This window comes from Procambarus clarkii, chromosome 52 (genome assembly GCF_040958095.1).
Source record: "Procambarus clarkii isolate CNS0578487 chromosome 52, FALCON_Pclarkii_2.0, whole genome shotgun sequence".
NCBI classification, from domain to species: Eukaryota; Metazoa; Arthropoda; class Malacostraca; order Decapoda; family Cambaridae; genus Procambarus; species Procambarus clarkii.
Window position 1 is genome coordinate 24,707,567 of NC_091201.1, and position 7,069 is coordinate 24,714,635.

The 7,069-nt window shown below is 40.6% G+C and overlaps 1 long non-coding RNA gene across 1 annotated transcript in view; it reads left to right on the forward strand.

Annotated features, from left to right (window-relative positions):
• LOC138352103 (uncharacterized) overlaps nucleotides 1–6,302 on the forward strand; it is an 80,913-nt gene extending 74,611 nt beyond the window's left edge. The window contains exon 4 of the long non-coding RNA XR_011222717.1: nucleotides 5,979–6,302. This is a non-coding gene — a long non-coding RNA (uncharacterized lncRNA). The remainder of the gene's footprint in view (nucleotides 1–5,978) is intronic.
• Nucleotides 6,303–7,069: the final 767 nt, after the last annotated feature.

The following is a 7,069-nucleotide window of genomic DNA, read 5'->3' on the forward strand; positions in this document are numbered from 1 at the left end:
TGTTATGATGTACAATCATAACAGCCTCGATAGATACTGGATGAAAACATTAACTTTTATCTAACTTCCACAAATGAAAACATCAATTTGATGCAAAAATAATCCACCACAACTTAGTAAAACGAGACATTAAATGTTAATATTTCGGATATTGGCAAGGTTGCGCATATTACAGACCATGTTGGCTGTTGTGTACAAGTCCATGTTGGCTGTTGTGTACAGGTCCATGTTGGCTGTTGTGTACAAGTCCATGTTGGCTGTTGTGTACAGGTCCATGTTGGCTGTTGTGTACAAGTCCATGTTGGCTGTTGTGTACAAGTCCATGTTGGCTGTTGTGTACAAGTCCATGTTGGCTGTTGTGTACAAGTCCATGTTGGCTGTTGTGTACAAGTCCATGTTGGCTGTTGTGTACAAGTCCATGTTGGCTGTTGTGTACAAGTCCATGTTGGCTGTTGTGTAAAAGTCCATGTTGGCTGTTGTGTACAGGTCCATGTTGGCTGTTGTGTACAAGTCCATGTTGGCTGTTGTGTACAGGTCCATGTTGGCTGTTGTGTACAAGTCCATGTTGGCTGTTGTGTACAAGTCCATGTTGGCTGTTGTGTACAAGTCCATGTTGGCTGTTGTGTACAAGTCCATGTTGGCTGTTGTGTACAAGTCCATGTTGGCTGTTGTGTACAAGTCCATGTTGGCTGTTGTGTACAAGTCCATGTTGGCTGTTGTGTACAAGTCCATGTTGGCTGTTGTGTACAAGTCCATGTTGGCTGTTGTGCATTTAGCTTCAGTTTACAATTGCCTAGACTCTTCTACATGCAGTAGGAGACTGCATGTAGAAGATGCATGACTGCATCTCTACCATCACCCGCTCTCTCTCTCTCTCTCTCTCTCTCTCTCTCTCTCTCTCTCTCTCTCTCTCTCTCTCTCTCTCTCGTTTCATCTCTTTATCTCTGTCATCTCTCAGTGTCTCCCTTTCCTCTCCCTCGCCTACTGTTTAGCTCGGCGTGTTCCTCACTTACACTCGCGCCCTATCCCTCTTCCTATTTTTATTATCCGCTATTTCATCCCCTTCCCATATCCTCCATTACTGCTGCGTTCCCTCCACCTCACCTCACTTCCTCCTCCACATTTTATCTTCTTGTATTCCCCTTTCTCCCCTCTGCGTTGCATTATCTCCCTCTCTTGCTGGCTACATGCTCCGCTACCCTTATCTGAGTTCCATCATTTCGGTTTTCTCTCGTATTCTCTGTATCTTGCTTTCTGTCTCTCGCTCTGCCCCCTGTCATCATTCCCATTCGCTCGCTGCCATACCTTTCCAAAAGATAAAATCATTCATTGTCGCTTTGTTTCCTTCCTGTGGGTTTTTATATAGATAAATGTTCTGGTGTTACCTTATTCTGTTTCTCTTTCTCTCTCTCTCTTTTGCTTTGTTTACCGAATTTCAGGTGAATATTATTTTTATCTTCCGTGTTCTCTATCTCTCTTGCATGAGATTTTTTTCCTTTTTATGATGATGATAGTAACAGTAATACACATTGAAATCACATTAACGTTATGTATCAATGAGAAAATGATTAGGATTCGAACCCGGTGTATTAGTGCTTCCCTAATGAGCGGCTTCAACGTATATACAGACACTTGTCGTTAAACACAACAGCATTGTGACTTTTCTTTTCTTTTGGATATTTTGCATTCTATGCAAATATCTTCTGCCATCTGGAGGGTCGAAGTAACACTAGATCACTTAATCTTACCATTTTTTATTGTTCGACGTTTCATCAGCAATGTGACATCTTTAGGAATACACTGAAGCGTAGCTCTCATCCTGTAACTACACTTAGGAATACACTGAAGCGTAGCTCTCATCCTGTAACTATACTTAGGAATACACTGAAGCGTAGCTCTCATCCTGTAACTACACTTAGGTAATACACTGTTGAGCTGACTCAAGTATACTGAGCTTTCAAGGTGGTGGTAGTTGTTTAAGATTCAGCTACTGGGAATAAAAAGTTCCAAGTAGCACGGGCTATGGTGAGCCCCGTAGTAGCCTTACCTGGCACAGGAGCGGGGCTGTAACTTGGCTTACCAGGTGAAATCTAGACATTTATAAGTGTGGGTGCAGCTCATTCTACGGTTTACCTGACCACTTTCATCGGAGAGAGAGAGAGAGAGAGAGAGAGAGAGAGAGAGAGAGAGAGAGAGAGAGAGAGAGAAAGAGAGAGAGAGAGAGAGAGAGAGAGTGTGTGTGTGTGTGTGTGTGTGTGTGTGTGTGTTTCAAATACCACAAGACACATACCTAACATTGTGCTTCTCCACAAGTCCCTCTCTTAATAACTACCAAACAAGATACGATATTCCCTTTGAGCAATAAATAGATACTCCCATTGCATAGACAGCAGATAGATATTCCCTTCACACAGACAGCATATAGATATTCTTCCCGGCACTAAAAAGAGTAATTACGTCGCTCTTACCACCGAAAAAAAATTTTTTGATCCCATTTCGACACTTCCCCATTCAAAATCCTTTTAAATCAATGGGTAGTCACACAAAAGTCTATAATGAAAGTATTGCTCGATATAAGTGTATAATATGCACATATAAGTGTATAGATATAAATATAATATGCAGTTCTACCTACATATTTATACCTGTATTTCTATCATCAGTACAATCATTATTATCAATGCTAATCATTTATAATTGAAATATTAACCTCATCATTGTCTATAATTTTAATCATTGATGTTATGTCATGCTCATTCGTACTTTGCAACTATGGAATTATAGAAGATTATTTATATCATTATAACCAATCATTTACTATATAATAATCCAGTTTTCAACACTATAATTCATATTTCTTAATAATTGTTAAAATTATTTTTTGATTGTCAATATTATGTTTTAATTATTATTATTATATGTTAAGTACTAATTATCATTATCATGTTTTAATTATAAGTTAAAGGGCGATTATCATCCGTATTTATCCTGCCTATTAAGGTATTCTATCTCTCATTCTGTGTTGTTGTTGTTAAAGATTCGCTACTCGGAACAAAAAGTTCCAAGCAGCACGGGCTATGGTGAGCCCGTGGTTCAGTCTGTGTTATGCCGCTTTCCTAACGTAAAAAGAGTCAATTCTTTCAGTACTGCAAATTTCAACTAAGTTTTTGCCCTTTCTACTGTTTTTTTTTTCATCCCTTTTCTTATATTTTAACTCCTCTCTATTTCCTCCTATCTTCTTATGGTAAATAATTTTTTTTCCACCTACGGCTTTCTCCCTATTTACATCTCTCTCACTGCTTCTATCATCCCTATTACAGGACTCACATTTCCTACTTTCCTGCCCTATTTTTACCTCCTCCATTTTTCCAAATTCCTCCTCCCTTCGTTCCCAATTTACTGACGGTACGGAAAATGCAGAAGAAAAAAAAGACTTCTTAAGTCTTGATTCAGAGGGGCCACCTGTTCCCCTCCGCTAGCGTCTCCATATCTCAGGCTGCTTATATTTCTTCAATAAACTCGATTTTGCATCTTGCTTTACACTCTCAGAGACTCACAGGTGGTGAAGGAGGGGGTGAGTCTTGTAAGGGGTTGGTGGGGTAGGGGGTTATTTTGTTTTTGTGAGGGGAGGGATGTGTGCGTTGGAGGGAGGTGGCTTTTGCGTGCGTGGGTTTTGTGTGGGAGGGGGGTGGTGGCTTTTGCGTGCGTGGGGTTTGTGTGGGAGGGGGGTGGTGGCTTTTGCGTGCGTGAGGTTTGTGTGGGAGGGTGGTAGTGGTTGGTGGGTAGGGGGTGTGTTTAGCTGTTGAGGGGTTGGGGTGGTTTTGGAGGGTTAGGGGGTGGGGGGGAGTAAACATTGTGGGGGGTAGTGTGGGATGGTGTTTGGAGGTCATGTTGTAGTGCTGAGGGATAGATTTTGTGGGGGGGTTGTGGGTTGTGGGATGGGAGGGGGTTGGAGGGGGGGTGGGGGTGGAGGATCACGAAGGAAGGGATGATTGAGATGATTGAAGGGGAAGTAGAGGAGTTGCCATGTCGGTGATGTGGGTAAGGACTAACTCATGTGGGGGTGGGTTGTGGGGTGGGATGTGGGGTGGGATGTGGAGGTGGGATGTGGGGGTGGGATGTGGGAATGATGTGGGAGTCATGTGGGAGTGGGTGGGTGTCGTTGCCATGCCGGTAGTAACGGGGAAAACGCCAGGTTTCACATATACAATTAACGAGGCGTGTCGTTAGTCGTTTGCGAGGGCGGGCTCCGGGACGGTTATGATTTATTGATAAAAAAACATAAAAAATATATATATATAATGTGAAACAACATGCATATTGTGCAATGTGTAAGGAAGAGGTTCAATACCAGGGCAGGTGACGAGCTCACATGAAAGACTATCAAACACAAAGGTGTAAATAAACAAATGCGCATCGTAAGAGTTCGAGAGCATGGAAAAAAAGTTGCTATTGGAGTTGTAGGGAGGTAGGGAGGGAGGGGTGAGAAGGAAGGAGGGTAGAAAAGTAGTAGTAGAAGTAGCAGCAACTAGTGAGGAGAGGGGGAGACGTGCTATCGATATTCGTTTTGATAGACTGCGGTTCCTATTTCGTGGGGAGAAAAATTTCTGCTGGGAATTATTTTGGTGTGACAGCGCCGAAGCCATTGATCCAAAACACTCAAAACCTTGATAGTCTTTGAAAACATTCAAAACCTTGACAGAACTCTGTCTTGACAAGGCAGACACAAGTCCTGAACCTGTCACAACTCCTGAACCTACCGGTGGACTTATGAAGTCCTTCTCGCTACCAATACTGGTAAGTGTTGGCCATACTAAGGTTTTAATTCTCTCTCTCTCTCTCTCTCTCTCTCTCTCTCTCTCTCTCTCTCTCTCTCTCTCTCTCTTTCTCTCTCTCGCGCAAAATCGGTGACTAGCGAGCGAGAACGAGTAATCCATACTAGCAGATTAACGATGATCTATGCATAAAGGATTAACGATAATCCATACGTGATGCGAGATACAATGACCTCAATGATGTTCCCTCTCCCAGGTCAGGTCATGACCTTTACCACTCCTCGGGAAGACGAAAGTACAGTGACAAGCTTCTCTCTTGAAGGGTTCTTAATTGCCTTTCTTAATTTCAATCCTGATCATACAATATAAAATAATTATAATGATTACATGTTAATAGTTATAATGACTCCGTGTTACAATATATATATATATATATATATATATATATATATATATATATATATATATATATATATATATATATATATATATATTGTAAACTCAATTTTGAATTTGCAACTATTTATGAACAAAGTTTTGGGTTTGATTTAATTTGTAAGGGAAGGAGGGGGTGAGGGAGAGAGGGGGCGAGGGAAAGAAGGGTGAGGGAAAGAAGGGTGAGGGGAAAGAAGGGTGAGGGAAAGAAGGGTGAGGGAGACAAAAGGGAGAAGAGGGGGGGGGGGAGGAAGAGAATCTGTGTTGTGTGTTCGTGAATTGGTAATTGTTGCTTACCTAATTGTACTTATCAAGCAAGGACTATACCTACACAAAATAAAAAAAAATTCACCCACTTAACCTAACCTACCCTAACCTAACCAACCCTAACCTAACCAACCCTATCTTACCGATATATAGAAAACGAGGATATTCGTGAGCCGCTGCTTTTTCATAGTACTTTATAATTTGAGCGTTGGGGGACCTAACTAAACTGAGACGTGTTAGTTGAGAAGATGAGTTAGGGATTATTGCTCAGCTAACCTAAGATTAGTTTAGCAATACTAATCACCCAAGCTGTCAGCTTTCCCAATCCACTATTTCTGAAATAATAAAAAAAAAACAGTTTTACACACGACTCACAACTAATTTCGACATTAATTGTTCTCAGACAATCAATTTAATTTTTTACCTCATGTTCTGTGAAGAAAACAAATAACAATGTTTATTTTAATTGCCATAAATAGTTTTTTTTTTATTATTACACAGGATGGATACGTTTACGAAAGCGCTTTAGGAAAGGCCCGTAGCTTAGATGGTCGAAGCTCGACTGTTCTGAGGTAAGTGGATAGGAGAGAAGGAATGAATTATCAGGAGAAAAGTGCCAAGCCATTATGACTATATAGCACTTAGAAGGGATCAGGATAAGGATTTAGGATTTGACGAGGGGGGGGGGGGGAAAGGAATAGTGCCCAACCACTTGGACGATTGGGGGATTGAACGCCGACCTGCATGAAACGAGACCGTCGCTCTATCGTACAGTCTAAGTGGACAGGAGCGAGATTTATCCGCTTCCTAAGTGAGACCAAATGGGAGGGATATATATATATATATATATATATATATATATATATATATATATATATATATATATATATATATATATATATATATATATATATATCCACGTTACAATGATGTGGCTGAAAATATGAAGACCTACACATCAGAAGGAGAACAAGACGACGACAACGACGTTTCGGTCCTGTTCTGGACCATTATCAAGTCGATTTTCCATCTTGATAGACTTGATAAAGGTCCAGGATGGACCGAAACGTCGTCGTCTCCTTATCTTCTATTGTGTGTGGGGTCTGGTCTTCACAAAATCTTACTATAGTCCTGTACGCTGTCCAAGCATGAAGTGTTAGGTAAGGTGGCTGGTAAGTTAATATGGTGGTTTAACCCTCCAGAGGTTAATGGGTCGTTAGGCTAACACCAAACTCATTTTTTACTGGCTGTGAGAATGTGAGTAAAACTCACGTTTCAATAATTCTCTTTATTGAAAGGTGTTTACAAGCATATAAACCCTGTTCAATATATTCTGTATTTGACCTCTGAGGCTTAATAAGTATTTTGTAGTGATTCATAATGTTACAAATTTATGTATACAAATGATACATGTATAATAATACATATATAAATTTGGTCTGTAATTGTTTCCCTAACCTTACTTGATTATATGTTTTCAATATATATATATATATTAATACGTACATGACTATGAACTCTCTGACCCCCACAAGGACTCTTGTATTGCTAGAGGTCACCCTAAGGCGTACGCAGTAATGAGGCTACTTGTC